The 21,135-nt window shown below is 28.0% G+C and overlaps 1 protein-coding gene across 1 annotated transcript in view; it reads left to right on the top strand.

The window, feature by feature from the left end:
* The first annotated feature begins 12,254 nt into the window (after positions 1–12,254).
* LOC143241919 (ELAV-like protein 4) overlaps positions 12,255–21,135 on the top strand; it is a 64,250-nt gene continuing 55,369 nt past the window's right edge. The window contains exon 1 of the mRNA XM_076485237.1: positions 12,255–12,691. The gene's annotated coding sequence lies outside the window, so the exon portion shown is untranslated. The remainder of the gene's footprint in view (positions 12,692–21,135) is intronic.

The raw sequence follows: 21,135 nt of genomic DNA, 5'->3' as shown, positions 1-21,135 counted from the left end.
AACAATGTTACATACTAACAATATCAATATTACACAAAACAATGTTACATACTAACAATATCAATATTACACAAAACAATGTTACATACTAACAATATCAATATTACACAAAACAATGTTACATACTAACAATATCAATATTACACAAAACAATGTTACATACTAACAATATCAATATTACACAAAACAATGTTACATACTAACAATATCAATATTACACAAAACAATGTTACATACTAACAATATCAATATTACACAAAATGTTACATACTAACAATATCAATATTACAAAAACAATGTTACATACTAACAATATCAATATTACACAAAACAATAACATACTAACAATATCAATATTACACAAAACAATGTTACATACTAACAATATCAATATTACACAAAACAATGTTACATACTAACAATATCAATATTACACAAAAATATTACAATGTTACATACTAACAATATCAATATTACACAAAACAATGTTACATACTAACAATATCAATATTACACAAAACAATGTTACATACTAACAATATCAATATTACACAAAACAATGTTACATACTAAATATCAATATTACAAAAACAATGTTACATACTAACAATATCAATATTACACAAAAAATGTTACAATGTTACATACTAACAATATCAATATTACACAAAACAATGTTACATACTAACAATATCAATATTACACAAAACAATGTTACATACTAACAATATCAATATTACACAAAATATCAATATTACATACATACTAACAATATCAATATTACACAAAACAATGTTACATACTAACAATATCAATATTACACAAAACAATGTTACATACTAACAATATCAATATTACACAAAAATATCAATATTACAATGTTACATACTAACAATATCAATATTACACAAAAAACAATGTTACATACTAACAATATCAATATTACACAAAAACAATGTTACATACTAACAATATCAATATTACACAAAACAATGTTACATACTAACAATATCAATATCACACAAAATTTTACATACTAACAATATCAATATTACACAAAACAATGTTACATACTAACAATATCAATATTACACAAAACAATGTTACATACTAACAATATCAATATTACACAAAACAATGTTACATACTAACAATATCAATATTACACAAAACAATGTTACATACTAACAATATCAATATTACACAAAACAATGTTACATACAGACAATATCAATATTACATACATACTAACAATATCAATATTACACAAAACAATGTTACATACTAACAATATCAATATTACACAAAACAATGTTACATACTAACAATATCAATATTACACAAAATCAATATTACAATGTTACATACTAACAATATCAATATTACACAAAACAATGTTACATACTAACAATATCAATATTACACAAAACAATGTTACATACTAACAATATCAATATTACACAAAACAATGTTACATACTAACAATATCAATATTACACAAAACAATGTTACATACTAACAATATCAATATTATATACTAACAATATCAATATTACACAAAACAATATTACATACAACAATATCAATATTACACAAAACAATGTTACATACTAACAATATCAATATTACACAAAACAATGTTACATACTAACAATATCAATATTACACAAAACAATGTTACATACTAACAATATCAATATTACACAAAACAATGTTACATACTAACAATATCAATATTACACAAAACAATGTTACATACTAACAATATCAATATTACACAAAACAATGTTACATACTAACAATATCAATATTACACAAAACAATACATACTAACAATATCAATATTACACAAAACAATGTTACATACTAACAATATCAATATTACACAAAATTGTTACATACTAACAATATCAATATTACACAACAAACAATATTACACAAAACAATACATACTACACAATATCAATATTACATACAAAATATCAATATTACATACTAACAATATCAATCAATATACACAAAACAATGTTACATACTAACAATATCAATATTACACAAAACAATGTTACATACTAACAATATCAATATTACACAAAACAATGTTACATACTAACAATATCAATATTACACAAAACAATGTTACATACTAACAATATCAATTACAATATCAATATCAATATTACACAAAACAATATTACATACAACAATACAATAACAATATCAATATTACAACTAAATATCAATATTTACATACTAACAATATCAATATTACACAAAACAATGTTACATACTAACAATATCAATATTACACAAAACAATGTTACATACTAACAATATCAATATTACACAAAACAATGTTACATACTAACAATATCAATATTACAAAAAACAATGTTACATACTAACAATATCAATATTACACAAAACAATGTTATATACTAGCAATATCAATATTACACAAAACAATGTTACATACTAACAATATCAATATTACACAAAACAATGTTACATACTAACAATATCAATATTACACAAAACAATGTTACATACTAACAATATCAATATTACACAAAACAATGTTACATACTAACAATATCAATATTACACAAAAAACAATGTTACATACTAACAATATCAATATTACACAAAACAATGTTACATACTAACAATATCAATATTACACAAAACAATGTTACATACTAACAATATCAATATTACACAAAACAATGTTACATACTAACAATATCAATATTACACAAAACAATGTTACATACTAACAATATCAATATTACACAAAACAATGTTACATACTAACAATATCAATATTACACAAAACAATGTTACATACTAACAATATCAATATTACACAAAAATATCAATGTTACATACTAACAATATCAATATTACACAAAAAACAATGTTACATACTAACAATATCAATATCAATATTACACAACAATGTTACATACTAACAATATCAATATTACACAAAACAATGTTACATACTGACAATATCAATATTACAATATCATACTAACAATATCAATATTACACAAAACAATGTTACATACTAACAATATCAATATTACACAAAACAATGTTACATACTAACAATATCAATATTACACAAAACAATGTTACATACTAACAATATCAATATTACAATATTTACATACAACAATATCAATATTACATAATAACAATATCAATATTACACAAAACAATGTTACATACTAACAATATCAATATTACACAAAACAATGTTACATACTAACAATATCAATATTACACAAAAAACAATGTTACATACTAACAATATCAATATTACATACAAAAAATGTTAATACTTACATACTAACAATATCAATATTACACAAAACAATATTACATACTGACAATATCAATATTACACAAAACAATGTTACATACTGACAATATCAATATTACATACTAACAATATCAATATTACACAAAACAATGTTACATACTAACAATATCAATATTACACAAAACAATGTTACATACTAACAATATCAATATTACACAAAACAATGTTACATACTAACAATATCAATATTACACAAAACAAAATACAACAATATCAATATTACACAAAACAATGTTACATACTAACAATATCAATATTACACAAAATGTTACATACTAACAATATCAATATTACACAAAACAATGTTACATACTAACAATATCAATATTACACAAAACAATGTTACATACTAACAATATCAATATTACATACTAACAATATCAATATTACATACTAACAATATCAATATTACACAAAATCAATATTACACAAAACAATATACATACTGACAATATCAATATTACACAAAACAATGTTACATACTAACAATATCAATATTACACAAAACAATGTTACATACTAACAATATCAATATTACACAAAACAATGTTACATACTAACAATATCAATATTACACAAAACAATGTTACATACTAACAATATCAATATTACACAAAACAATGTTACATACTGACAATATCAATATTACATACAGACAATATCAATATTACATACTAACAATATCAATATTACACAAAACAATGTTACATACTAACAATATCAATATTACACAAAACAATGTTACATACTAACAATATCAATATTACACAAAACAATGTTACATACTAACAATATCAATATTACACAAAACAATGTTACATACTAACAATATCAATATTACACAAAACAATGTTACATACTAACAATATCAATATTACAATAAAAAAAACAATGTTACATACTAACAATATCAATATTACACAAAACAATGTTACATACTAACAATATCAATATTACACAAAAATGTTAATACTTACATACTAACAATATCAATATTACATACAATGTTACATAACAATATCAATATTACACAAAACAATGTTACATACTAACAATATCAATATTACACAAAACAATGTTACATACTAACAATATCAATATTACACAAAACAATGTTACATACAACAATATCAATATTACACAAAACAATGTACATACTACAATATCAATATTACACAAAACAATGTTACATACTAACAATATCAATATTACACACATACTAACAATATCAATGTTACATACTACTAACAATATCAATATTACACAAAACAATGTTACATACTAACAATATCAATATTACACAAAACAATGTTACATACTAACAATATCAATATTACACAAAATGTTACATACTAACAATATCAATATTACACAAAACAATGTTACATACTAACAATATCAATATTACACAAAAATATCAATGTTACATACTAACAATATCAATATTACACAAAACAATGTTACATACTAACAATATCAATATTACACAAAACAATGTTACATACTAACAATATCAATATTACACAAAACAATGTTACATACTAACAATATCAATATTACACAAAACAATACATACAATATTACACAAAAACAATGTTACATACTAACAATATCAATATTACACAAAACAATGTTACATACTAACAATATCAATATTACACAAAACAATGTTACATACTAACAATATCAATATTACACAAAACAATGTTACATACTAACAATATCAATATTACACAAAACAATGTTACATACTAACAATATCAATATTACACAAAACAATGTTACATACTAACAATATCAATATTACACAAAAAAAATATCAATATTACACAAAACAATGTTACATACTAACAATATCAATATTACACAAAACAATACATACTAACAATATCAATATTACACAAAACAATGTTACATACTAACAATATCAATATTACACAAAACAATGTTACATACTAACAATATCAATATTACACAAAACAATGTTACATACTAACAATATCAATATTACACAAAACAATGTTACATACTAACAATATCAATATTACACAAAACAATGTTACATACTAACAATATCAATATTACACAAAACAATGTTACATACTAACAATATTACATACTAACAATATCAATATTACACAAAACAATGTTACATGTTACATACTAACAATATCAATATTACACAAAACAATGTTACATACTAACAATATCAATATTACACAAAACAATGTTACATACTGACAATATCAATATTACATACTAACAATATCAATATTACACAAAACAATGTTACATACTAACAATATCAATATTACACAAAACAATGTTACATACTAACAATATCAATATTACACAAAACAATGTTACATACTAACAATATCAATATTACACAAAACAACATACTAACAATGTTAATGTTACATACTAACAATATCAATATTACACAAAACAATGTTACATACTAACAATATCAATATTACACAAAACAATGTTACATACTAACAATATCAAATATTACACAAAATACATTACATACTAACAATATCAATATTACACAAAACAATGTTACATACTAACAATATCAATATTACACAAAACAATGTTACATACTAACAATATCAATATTACACAAAACAATAACAAAAATATCAATGTTACATACTAACAATATCAATATTACACAAAACAATGTTACATACTAACAATATCAATATCACACAAAATATTACATACTAACAATATCAATATTACACAAAACAATGTTACATACTAACAATATCAATATTACACAAAACAATGTTACATACAATATCAATATTACACAAAACAATGTTACATACTAACAATATCAATATTACATGCAAACAATATCAATATTACACAAAACAATGTTACATACTAACAATATCAATATTACACAAAACAATGTTACATACTAACAATATCAATATTACACAAAACAATGTTACATACTAACAATATCAATATTACAAAAAACAATATTACATACTAACAATATCAATATTACACAAAACAATGTTACATACTAACAATATCAATACACAGAAAATTTTACATACTAACAATATCAATATTACACAAAACAATGTTACATACAATATTACACAAAACAATGTTACAATATCAATATTACACAAAACAATGTTACATACTAACAATATCAATATTACACAAAACAATGTTACATACTAACAATATCAATATTACACAAAACAATGTTACATACTAACAATATCAATATTACACAAAACAATGTTACATACTAACAATATCAATATTACACAAAACAATGTTACATACTAACAATATCAATATTACACAAAACAATGTTACATACTAACAATATCAATATTACACAAAACAATGTTACATACTAACAATATCAATATTACACAAAACACAAAAACAATGTTACATACTAACAATATCAATATTACACAAAACAATACATACTAACAATATCAATACACACAAAACAAACAATGTTACATACTAACAATATCAATATTACACAAAAAACAATGTTACATACTAACAATATCAATATTACACAAAACAATGTTACATACTAACAATATCAATATTACACAAAACAATGTTACATACTAACAATATCAATATTACACAAAACAATGTTACATACTAACAATATCAATATTACACAAAACAATGTTACATACTAACAATATCAATATTACACAAAACAATGTTACATACTAACAATATCAATATTACACAAAACAATGTTACATACTAACAATATCAATATTACACAAAACAATGTTACATACTAACAATATCAATATTACACAAAAATGTTACAATATTACATACTAACAATATCAATATTACACAAAACAATGTTACATACTAACAATATCAATATTACACAAAACAATGTTACATACTAACAATATCAATATTACACAAAACAATGTTACATACTAACAATATCAATATTACACAAAACAATGTTACATACTAACAATATCAATATTACACAAAACAATGTTACATACTAAATATTACAATATCAATATTACACAAAACAATGTTACATACTAACAATATCAATATTACACAAAACAATGTTACATACTAACAATATCAATATTACACAAAATGTTACATACAAACAACATCAATATTACACAAAAAACGTTACATACTAACAATATCAATATTACACAAAACAATGTTACATACTAACAATATCAATATTACACAAAACAATGTTACATACTAACAATATCAATATTACACAAAACAATGTTACATACTAACAATATCAATATTACACAAAACAATGTTACATACTGACAATATCAATATTACATACTAACAATATCAATATTACACAAAACAATGTTACATACTAACAATATCAATATTACACAAAATACTAACAATATCAATATTACAATGTTACATACTAACAATATCAATATTACACAAAACAATGTTACATACTAACAATATCAATATTACACAAAACAATGTTACATACTAACAATATCAATATTACACAAAACAATGTTACATACTACAATATCAATACACATATACAATATCAATATTACACAAAACAATGTTACATACTAACAAATAATGTTACATACTAACAATATCAATATTACACAAAACAATGTTACATACTAACAATATCAATATTACACAAAACAATGTTACATACTAACAATATCAATATTACACAAAACAATGTTACATACTGACAATATCAATATTACATACTAACAATATCAATATTACACAAAACAATGTTACATACTAACAATATCAATATTACACAAAAACAATGTTACATACTAACAATATCAATATTACACAAAACAATGTTACATACTAACAATATCAATATTACACAAAACAATGTTACATACTAACAATATCAATATTACACAAAACAATGTTACATACTAACAATATCAATATTACACAAAACAATGTTACATACTAACAATATCAATATTACACAAAACAATGTTACATACTAACAATATCAATATTACACAAAAACAATGTTATGTTACATACTAACAATATCAATATTACACAAAACAATGTTACATACTAACAATATCAATATTACACAAAACAATGTTACATACTAACAATATCAATATTACACAAAACAATGTTACATACTAACAATATCAATATTACACAAAACAATGTTACATACTAACAATATCAATATTACACAAAACAATGTTACATACAATAACAATATCAATATTACACAAAAAACAATGTTACATACTAACAATATCAATATTACACAAAACAATGTTACATACTAACAATATCAATATTACACAAAAACAATGTTACATACTATCACAATATACTAACAATATTACACAAAACAATATTACACAAAACAAAATTACATACTAACAATATCAATATTACACAAAACAATGTTACATACTAACAATATCAATATTACACAAAACAATGTTACATACTAACAATATCAATATTACACAAAACAATGTTACATACTAACAATATCAATATTACACAAAACAATGTTACATACTAACAATATCAATATTACACAAAACAATGTTACATACTAAAATATCAATATTACACAAAACAATGTTACATATGTTACATACTAACAATATCAATATTACACAAAACAATGTTACATACTAACAATATCAATATTACACAAAACAATGTTACATACTAACAATATCAATATTACACAAAACAATGTTACATACTAACAATATCAATATTACACAAAAAACAATGTTACATACTAACAATATCATATATTACACAAAACAATACATACAATAATATCAATATTACAAAAAACAATGTTACATACTAACAATATCAATATTACACAAAAAAACAATGTTACATACTAACAATATCAATATTACACAAAACAATGTTACATACTACAATATCAACATTACAACAATGTTATACAATATCAATATTACACAAAAAAACAATATTACATACTAACAATATCAATATTACACAAAACAATGTTACATACTAACAATATCAATATTACACAAAACAATGTTACATACTAACAATATCAATATTACACAAAACAATGTTACATACTAACAATATCAATATTACACAAAACAATGTTACATACTAACAATATCAATATTACACAAAACAATGTTACATACTAACAATATCAATATTTCACAAAACAATGTTGTATAATAACAATATCAAATAATTAAAGTCGCTCAAAATCCTAAATAAGTCCGATAACGTATTGCCTAACACAGAACAGAAAGATAAGGCATAACTAGGTAACATTGAACAGAAACATAAAGCACAACTAGATAACATAGAAAAGAAAGATAAGGCACCAGGAGGTAATATAGAACAGAAACATGAGGCACCACTAGGTAACATAGAAGAGAAACATAAGGCACCATAAAGTAATATAGAACAGAAACATGAGGCACCAGTAGGTAACATTAAACAGAAATAGCACCACGATGTAATGTACAACACAAACATGAGCCATCAGTAAGTAACATTGAACAGAAACATAAGGCACCACGAGATTATATAAAACATAAGCTTTAGGTTCTGCCAAATAACGCAAAAGGTAAACGTAAGATATCGGTAGGTAACATAGAACAAAATCCTAAAGCAACGCTAGATAAACTAGAATCTTTAGTTGAGGAATGGGTATATGTATCTTCCTTTACCGTGGTCAGTAGTGCTCAAAAGACTACAAAATGCGAGGAAAATAATCGACTAAATAAAAATTTGTGAAAACGTACGAGCGAAGTACCGTAACTACGATCCCTCTAAAGATGTGAACCAGATGTCCATCGCATTGTGAAACATTGTCTGATTCATACAAACACGTAGACACGCACAAAATGTAACATTATAAGTTCCATTACTGATACATTTTGTATCATATAGTCCACACATTTTCTCCAAAACTCAAGTTATAACTGAAATGCTAATATCTGAAATGTTAATACCTCTTCTAATGAAACAATTTTAAAAAATCGGCACTTTAGTCCTTAATGTAAATTTTTATTGAGGTTGTAAAAATAAAGAGATTTTCCCTTCTGCGCTGAGACAGCTTGTCAAAAGATGATATGACAGTTTCCAAGTATACTTTGTTAAAAGATTCATTAAAACATTTTCCAACTTGCTCTTAAAATTGGGGACAATTGTCCATTGAATCCACGTTTCTAACATCAATGACAGTAATAAAATATTTTCTTTCCACTCCATGTATATTTTAATTAAAAGTTATTTGTTCAATATTACTGAAGTAGTATTGAAAATTATTCAAGAATAAAACAACCGTTACTAATTTAGTAGTGTAAGACTAGATGCAAGGCAGCTAGTCATCACCATCCACCACTATTTCTTGGGCTACTCTTTTACCAACCATCACATTATAAGATCTCGACAACTAAAAGGAGAAGCATGTTTGGTGAGCTGGGGATTCGAACCTGCGAAACCTCGAATTATAATTCGACCTCCATAACCACGTGGCCATGTTAGGCCTAGCTTTATGTTTTATTCTTAATTCTACATATGCGTGCCGAATCATCAGTGGGCTTTCTTAACCTTAAATCATTTATTGCAACTCATTAAAAAATAGACATTATGAATAATTAGCATTAATTTAGAATGATCTGGGATGGAAAGTGTAAAATAAAAAGTTTAAAATGATGACTACTTCGGTAGGCGGTGGGGTGGGCACCAGCTTTTCCAAGAAGCAAAATAGACGTTCCTGGTGGCTTAGCAGTAAGTCTGAGAACTTATTACACTAAACAACACTGAGTATGTAACTGAGAGGAAACTTACATTTAATGGATAAACAAATGTCATAATCTACTCTCAGGCGATTTAACGGTAAGTTTCAGGACTTATAACACCTAAATTCTGGGTTTGAGCCTGGCGAAACATTGCAAAGCTTTGTACTAAGGAAACAAAAACACTGTTTAAAACAAAGATAAAATAGTCTAATAAGCAAATCAGTGGAATATTGTTATCTCACAAATACGTACGTTGAATACGACTTACGAATAAAGTATCTTAGTGACGTTTCAAGACTGATTTACCATCTATATTTATTTAGCTATCTAGATTAGTTTTCGAAGTAAAATGTGGTGAAATAAGGTATGTGAAATATTTTTGTTCAATTGCGTTTCAGTTACGAAAATCTAAAATTAGAGTGCACATGATAAACAACAATATTAGCCTAACTGTTATGATTATTAAGTGACATGACATTAACTGCATTCAGTCACAGTAAGTTACATACTTGGTTGATTGTAGCATGAACAATAGTAGTGCCATCTGTCGACAACTTTCCCTAAATAAATGTTTAATGTTTAGGTATTTTAGTTTTAGTTGCTATATAAAATGCTTGAACGTTTGAATAGTAATTTAAAATGCAATAATTTAATTATTTTTTAGAGAAATTCATATTATTAAAAGTTATTAAATTACTGCACGCTAAGAGGCACTTTTCTTAATTTCAAGCCTACCAACTTAATCTTCGATTACACAGAGAAACTACTAAAATTGTTTATATGCATCCGCGGTAAGTGCAAACAGAAAGAAAAAACAACAGACATTATTCGAAAATTTGTACTTTTTTCCTATAACCATCACTTATATAATAGTCTTGAAAGAATTAAAAGTCATGCCTAGCCTTTTCAGAAGTAATGCCGTAACGATTGGAGGCGGAACGAAAAGGCCTCATGCGCAGCTGCCATTCCCGCACGCGCGGAGTAACACGAACATAATAAGCTGTGTGGCGGCTCTCCTTTTATCCTGCTCTGTTGCGGGGCGTGCGGTATTTAGTTCCAGCTCTTAGCAGGTGAAGGTTCAGTTTATTTCAGCAAAACGAAGTTGCTGGACACTGTTTCGTTATAGATTTAAATTCGTTTTACTCATTTTAAGCTTGGTTTAAGCGAACAACTTCTGTATAAAATTACACAAAGCTCAAGATTTTTGTAGCAGCTAGTAAATATCACGAAGTCTCAAGGTTGTTTTAATCTTCCAAAAACTCTCAGAATTTTCTCTGTCAGAAGAACGTTGTAAGAACGGACAAAAGAAAGAACTATTTCATTTGTAACTCGCTTCTTTTATTCATCAGTAATTTCAGTTTACATAAATTATTTTCCTATTTTTTGCTTGTCCACGTGAAAGCGTGTAATTCAGCCACCCTGCAGCCCTTACAAGGAATCAACACCGTTACCGGGAAGCTGTGGTCACTCCAGGGTGAGTAGAACTACTTTAATAGTATCCACTCGTAATGTATGCTCCTAAATATGTGTAATCACGTAGCATGTTCGAAGCGGGGCCGTGGTAACATCACTCTATATTAGTAATCACTGAATCACGTCTTTAGATTTTTATATCAAATCTACACTTTTTAAGTGCTTAGTTTTTACCAATATCTGTACGTCTGTGTTCGTGCGTGTTTATTTACCATACAAGAAACACACCTGATCCGAAACAATTAAATAATTCCTAGTAAATGTATTTCATCCATCGAACATAACTAATAACAAGAGCCAGCCATGTTTCATTTTCAGACGTTAACTTATTATTTTCAACGTTCTGTACGTTTTTACTCTATTCATTGTGTATTGAACTATTAATCACGTAACGTTTAACCACCGCATCAGTTTGGTCCACGAACAATGGTACAAAATTCACTATCCCTTTACTTTGCCTTTGCCTGCCGTACGACAGTGTTTTACACTTGTGTATACCATATTGTGTAAGTCTGAGGGCTTATATCGGTAAAAATGGGGTTTCGTTACCTGTTGTATGAGAACAACACAGAGAACCTATTGTGCATTTTTGTGTTTATAAAACAAAACAATTCAAGGCCAAATAAGCACGTAACATAATGTTCTACCAAACATAGATGTGGAACACATGTATTTACAAATAATGAAAGAGACTTCAGAGACAAACACGCAACGTAACATTTCACTAAGTAACATAATTTAATATTAAATTCGCACACACTGGTCTGGAACCAACCAGACAGTTAATTGTAACATTTCTTTGAAATTATAACTACCATTGTATAACTATTTTAACTGTTCAGCTAAAATTCAGAAGATTTAGTAGTTAAAGTAAATATGGTTAAACAGCACGAAATGTCTGTTTAAAGTGTGTTGTGCACCTATTTTAAAGCAATTTTTTGTTGTTGAAAGGCATAATTGGCTCTCAGGGCTCCAATTCGATGACAGTAAGTTGCTGTCCACAATTGGTGTCATATCTCGTTATTGGTGTTTTGACAATGCGGCTATATATACCCTAGAAATTAAACTATAAACTCACATTTATTGAGCTTAGTGTAGATGCTTTGATCTCAATGTTTGCCCAGCTTTTAAGATACGACAACGTCATAAGTGATGTGTGTGTGTATGTGTGTGGAATGAAGTATTTCTTTTCCTATGTAAAAGAATTACGTTACTCCTATGCTTTAACTACAGGTTCAACGAACGTTTACAAATGTTATTTTTTGTGGTTGTTGGTTACGTTTCGACAAGGCTTATTACTGCTTAACTAAGCATAAAAATAATTTTGTTATATGCTTTTAAAGTTTTTAATCCGAGACTTTAAAATAGAAAACTAAGGTTTACAGATGTCAATGTTCACACAACGTATATCTTCAGTTTCATTTTATACACAATTTACTAAGTTAACTTACAGAAACGAATTATAACTAGACATCCATGTATGAGAAGTTCTTCTGCGTTCTCGAACGTTGTTTTCTCTTAGGCCTTAATATTCCTCATTTCGGAACAAGTAGCTCTGGTTATGCTTAAATAACGCTTCCATCAGTTTGTTCGTTTCGCAAATCTAGTCACATTTTAAAGTAGTTCTAATAAGAAAAGCTTAATTGACTATTTATTTGAGAGTGTTTTAAACATCTTCCCCCCATCAATTGCAAATCGCGAGGACCACCAGAAAGGTATTTACTAAACAGCAGAAAAACGACAGTAAAGATGTTAATAGACAGAAACAGTAAATTTTTACATCCTAAATATTTAACTTTGTTTTGCCGCTATTTATTTAAGTATTGTTTGTTTTTTAATTTTGCGCAAAGCTACACGAAAGCTATCTGCACTAGCCGTTCCTCAGCTAGAACTGTAAGACTGAGGGAAGGCTGTTAGTCATCACAACTCACAGCTAACTCTTGGGCTACTCTTTTACCAACGAATAGCGGGATTGACGGCTGAAAGGGCGAGCATGTTTGGTGTGGCGGGGGTTCGAACCTGCGACCCTCAGATTACGAGTCGAGCGCCCTAATAACTTGGCCATTCTGGGCTACTATTGAAGTAAGTGCTCTTTCTAACAAAGTGCAGAAACGTTTAATAAAGTAAACGAGCATAGGCAAAAATCTATAAATAGGAATACTACTCTTGGAGTGGGGGATGAATAAGGAAGTCATTATGAGGGTGGTCTACATGCCCCCTCGGAAAAATGTAATACTTTTCACCAAAAATTGTAAATTTGGTTTTATCTGAAGCTGTGTTTCACCTTTTAAATATATTTTACACATAGTTGCGTTTAACTTATTAACTTAGGGGATCTGCCGCACATCGCTCCTTTTCTACACGCGTGATGTAATAAAGTTTCAACACAATGAAAATAATTATCTAGATGAAGAATTAATTATTCTTTAATCAATCTACAAATACCTAAAAAAATCCTTGTTTTGTTTCAATCAACGCAATTACTCAAACCTGTTACCAGTTCATTATTAATAACTCCAAGTCAAACAAGGTACCTACATAGAACAAAACTGAAATATATCCCAGAGAATAATGTACCTAATCTAACTTATCTGCCCAATTAAGAGTATGCAATTTAAAAAAAAACAACAAAAAACATTATTGTCTAAGAACTAATGAATTTGTTAAATTTGATTATGGAGATACGTGGCAGCGTAAATGAAGATATATGGAAATACCTCCAAACATATTAACGTCTAACTGTGTGAAGTGTAACCAGATGGACCTACTTTTACTTACGTACATGTATAATATATAATGATAATACTTCGAAGCTATGACTACCAAATACGTATAATTACCTAGTTGTTGACTTAAAAGGTCTAACGATAAAAGTGAATAGAAAACGTTACTTGCAAATTAGCATTTCCACATTATATATATATATAAAACTGGTTTCTTATTATATCTTGCGAACCACAGTAGTTTACATTATATCCTTAAGTAATTTTAGTCTCGCGAGCTTTAATTGTATGTGCGTGTGTCTTCATTTAGGTAATAACATGCTAATATGTTACTTTCTAAAGTGTGAAAATATTGTATCTTGTCACACCTCATTTGATGAATTACGCATTAATTAATTTATTTTATAATGTTTTTTTGTTAATTGTAGAAAACTAATTACAATAAATACAAATGTCGACTATACAAAATACATATTACCGCTTCGAAGTTTTCTAGTAAATATTGTATGAAGAGAAGTATAATAATATATCAATAACCCACAGTTCTTTGTTGCTGTGTACTGTGGGATAAATAGGTAGAGAAGCCAGTTAAAAACAATAACATACGAATGTAAAAATGAACATTTCCCAAGCCGTTTACAATCCAAAACATTTCTATGAATAATGTAATTTTGACTTTTCCTCAACGTTCGAGTTTTTTATAACATTTGTATCTTGCAAAAAACAACAAAATAACAAGTTAACAAAGTGTTGTGGAATCTTATCATAAGTATTTTAGAATAAATGCAGGATGTACACCCTTCACGTCGTGTTTGTCTGGAAATTATCCTGTAATAAATATCATAGGTGGCGCACTTTGCAACAGGGTATACAGTGTTGACCTCTTACTAGTCTGATAATTATCCGGAAGTAAATATTAAATGTGGCATACTTTGCATTAAATGTATAATTTTTGACCTCTTGCTAACTTGGAAGTTATCAGGTATTAAACACACATGTTTTATAACTAGATTTATTGGCTGACTTGTAAATTAAGTTTTCATACAGTATATAAAAGTTATGTTTTCACTGCATAACTCGAAGGTTTCTAATGGTTTTGTTTCTTAAAACCTACAACACTAAGTGGCTTCATTCAAGTGCAGTAATAATACATTGACTCTTGTTTACGTTTTACAAAAGTTTAATAGTACTTCAAAACCGTGGTTACTCAAACTGGAATACATTAGGGTTTGTTTACTATTATCAACATTATCAGAGCGGTATAAGTCATATGCAGGTAACGGATCGCACACACAGAAAAATATTCATTCATTTCGTCATTTATTTTGTGGCATTTGTACACATTATTATTGTCATACTAGATTACCACACATAAATGTGTGTGTTTGTGATGATGGTGGTAACTGAGGAGGTGGGAGTATTTCATATATCTTTGCACCTAACAATGCAAGATGGCTGCAAAAATCTGGGCTAGTTTTTAATTATTTTACTGTATACAGTAAAAATTATATATTCAAACATCTAAGCACGCCCTCTACATTCCGACGCTCAGTTACGCAACCCCTTTTCAAACATGTGGTCAGCTTCTGGTCAGTTACCTCTTTCTTTGTGAACCTGACGATGACCGAAGAAGGTCGAAACGTTGTTTGCTCCTCTACGTAAAATATTTTCTCAACCCAAACGAGCCGTTTTTACATATATAGAGAAGTTTTCTTTGTTTAGACAAAAGAAAATTGAGCATTTTCGATTGGTTCATAATACGTGGACTACACAACTGCAAAATACAATTGTCATACAGATAGTTTCTACTGTGTGATTCTTTTACTTTTGTTTGTTACTGTATTGGAAAATAGGTTACACTCTGCTCTTACAGGCATGAATTAATGCAGTTCATTTTACGGACAATCAACCAAGGAACGTGGAAGAAAAGTAATTATTTAAGAAAGAGGGGTCTATAAAGTCTTTATAAAAACGCTAAATTAATCTTATGCTGCCACTCGCACACTGCAGTGGTTGTTTAGGAAATGGCTTTTGGTTTATGCACTTTTGTGAAATAGGCTTAGCAAGCGATCAATTGTGTAAAGATCTTCCTCTGTCATGAAGAATCGTGTAAATAAGATTCTTCGGGAAAATAAATGGTTGAATAAATACGTAAGAATAACGTATGAAAAAATAAGGTTAAGTTTTGTCGGTATATTAGGTTAATAAAATAAGAAACATGAGAAGGTAAACTGAAGTCTTATTTATCTTACGTATGTTGAATACGATTGTAATTTTATAGTTTAGCTTGAATGTGTTTTATGCGAGTTAGATTTTATAATCTAACTTATGTAATGTTGAATACTAATTTGATTGTTGCTTGGTTATGTTGAATGTGAGCTGATTTTAAAACTCAGCATTGGGTTTTTTTTCAATGAGAATGTTATTTCTTAGTTTAGCTTAGGTGATTTATTCTAAGCGTTTTAACAGATAAAAACATAAAATATCCGATGTGGTGCAACTTGTGGACTCAACCAGTAAAGAATGACATAAAAACATTTAGAAGTTTTGAAACTTAGGAAAAATAAAAGTTTCTGACTACTCTGCGTTGTCTTTCGAGACCCAAAATCTTTTTTTGAGACTCGAATGATTTTTAAACCTAAATTCCTTCCACGAATTTGATCTGATTCGAAACAGCCCACAGAAATGACAAATAGTATACTCGAAACTCGAGAGTGGAGATATAGTCGCACCAAAGAGAAAAGGCGCAGTAAATTATAAACGAAAACTAGGAAAGGAAAAGGAAATTTCAAATTAACTGTTATTGGTAACAACCTGAAGATATCGAATTCCAATTTATACATTGCTTTTCTAAGAGTAAACCTCGCCAAGTAATATACATTTAACGATCTATCGTCTGAAAATGTTTAAAAAACGTCTTTCACTTATCGATATTTTTTGTATAAAACAATGCACACATTCGCTGATGAGCCTCACTAATTACCAGAAAAGGGTGCACTGTTTTATTTTTAAAAAATACTAAAGAAACAACACTTTTATATTTTGAGAATATAGACTGTTAAATTTCTATTACAAGCAGGGTTTAACAGGATAATATTGACTCAACTTTATGAGAGGAACATATAGTTAAGTTACACGTAAAGCAGTTAAATAAAACTACATTGTACTTATCACTCTATGCAAATGCATAGCTCATGAGTCACATGTAACAAACATGAATTTGGTTTCTGACTTAAACAATAAGTTTAAATGTGTCTATTGAGAACGGTGATATCTCTAAATTCTGCTACAGTAAGTATCGATACATATCGAAATGCCATTGTGCTAGAACGCTTTAATCTCACACGTTATCATAAATATAAGCTTTTTCACGTTAAAAATGCTTATTGCTACAAGCATAACATTCTTTTAGAAGGTAAACGTGTTAGTTGATTAAATTGTTGTTATTTTAGCCAATGTAAGAAAAAATTGGGACAAAAAATACACGTTTTTCGTCCGTTTATGACTCTTAAAATATACGTTTGTATAAAATAATATCGAAGAATATAAGTTAACGTCTAGTTTTTGAAGCAGCCAGGCTGTACTTGGCCTACTGTTTGTGCAAAACCCGGATCTGAAGTGGATTTTCTTTTAATTAGTGCAAAAAATGAAAGTTCATATTAAACCCAAGAACAAGTGAAGATTGGTACCAGAACTTCCAGCAAAATTCGCGAGTATATTACGTAATTCACCGCATAAACCGTTGTCTTTCTAATAGTCTGCTGTCTTGAGCATATTAAAACTTTCATATAAATTGCATTAAAAACAGTTATAAATTTTTATGTTAATGAAACTATATTTAGCAATAATTTACACGACAATAGCGTACCTAGTTTTCAATGTGTGTGCAGATTTTAGAAGATAGATATAGATTCAGTACACGTTTCTTTGTTCTAACTCATTATTACACACGTTGTTGTCAGTAAAGCACATGCATTGTGGTCTATATGGTAGCTCTTACAGAGTGCAGGTCAATTTCGACGAGTTCACTGTTTAAAGGTAATTGAAGGTAACTGGCAACTGCGAATGCTCGTAAATGTAAATTATCACACGCTTGTTTAATTAAAACGTTGCGATGTTCTTTGTTTCTTCTTGTTTTTCTATTCAATACAGATTTTCACTGACGTATCCTTTGTTACATAACTTTCGAATAACTTCGCATAATTTAGAAATAGTTTCCGAATGATTAAAACTATGCCTTCACAATTAAGCAAGAAACTTTGGACGTAAAGCTTGGGTTACTGTTATAGGACGGTTGAAATAAACGTCGCTTCGATAAAGAATTTTCAAAGCAATGGAGTTGGAGGTTCATCGTGTGGTAAGGGGTATGTTTGTTGGCTTCGACGTCTGTATTTAGCACAAATATCACGGTGTATGTTCCTTTGTACTTAAACCCAAAACAATGATGCAAGCTTTCTACCTCATTGAAAAACTTTTTCAATTTTCTTTTCTGGATCATGAAAAATAAAGATGATTTTACAGCTACTTTGTTTTCTAAAGTTTTTCGTATATCTTGTGTTTGACATAGAAAACCAACACAGGTAGGCTGCGGTGTGGTTCTATAGACAAACAATGTATTGCTTACTGACACGTTGATAAACCAAAGATACCATTAAAACTGGATAAACATCTGTATGGTATGGGTTAATGAGACGACGGTCGAGCATAGCAAACCGACGGAGGTAAACTGCGGTGTGGTTCTATAGACAAACAATGTAGTGCTTACTGACACATTGATAAACCAAAGATACCATTAAAACTGGATAAACATCTGTACGGTATGGGTTAATAAGACGACGGTCGAGCATAGCAAACCGACGGAAGTAGACTGCGGTGTGGTTCTACAGACAAACAATGTATGGCTTACTTACACGTTGTTAAACCAAAGATACCGCTAAAACTGGATAGACAGCTGTATTTGTGTGAGTTGATGCGGCAGTCTAGCATAGCAAATCCACGGTTGTAGATTGTAGTGTGATGTTTGTCAAACAATGTATTGCTTGCTGAAATAATACCGAAGTAAAGGTTCCACTACAAAAAAGAGACATGAATGAAACACAGTATAACAGTAAAAGCAGTGACATGTGTACGTTGAAACACACATTGTTCTAAAGAGACTTGGAGCTTTCAACCGGGTGACGACCTTCATTGAACCTTAGTTATCTGTAGGTTATCTGATTCCGTAAATTTTGAATCATATATTGGAAGAGGGGCCCACTGTCACAAATAGACCGAGCAGTACCCCTACCTTCTTGTAAGTTTAGATCCATGTTTATCTTATTATTTTTAAGCCTCAAAATTAGCCTCCTATAGTTCTGATCTGTGTAAATATTGACATGTAGTTCCTCTTATAGACAATTGTTCCGAGGGTTCTATTAAAGATCTACATAGTCTACTTTTGTTACGTCTAGAGTTCGATTAAATGATGTATATACATGTAATATAATTTTGTTTCGTCCTGAGTTCGATTAGATGATGTATATAATATAATTTTGTTTCGTCCAGAATTCGATTAGATGAAGTATATAATATATTTTTGTTTCGTCCAGAGTTTGATTAGATGATATATAAAATATATTTTTGTTTCGTCCAGAATTAGGGCTTGGCATGGCCTAGCGCGTAAGGCGTGCGACTCCTAATCCGCGGGTTCGCGCCCGCGTCGCCCCAAATATGCTCGCCCTCC

Source organism: Tachypleus tridentatus, chromosome 2 (assembly GCF_004210375.1).
Source record: "Tachypleus tridentatus isolate NWPU-2018 chromosome 2, ASM421037v1, whole genome shotgun sequence".
NCBI lineage: Eukaryota > Metazoa > Arthropoda > Merostomata > Xiphosura > Limulidae > Tachypleus > Tachypleus tridentatus.
Note: the sequence above shows the minus strand (reverse complement) of the source record. Positions and strands in the feature narration are given on the sequence as shown.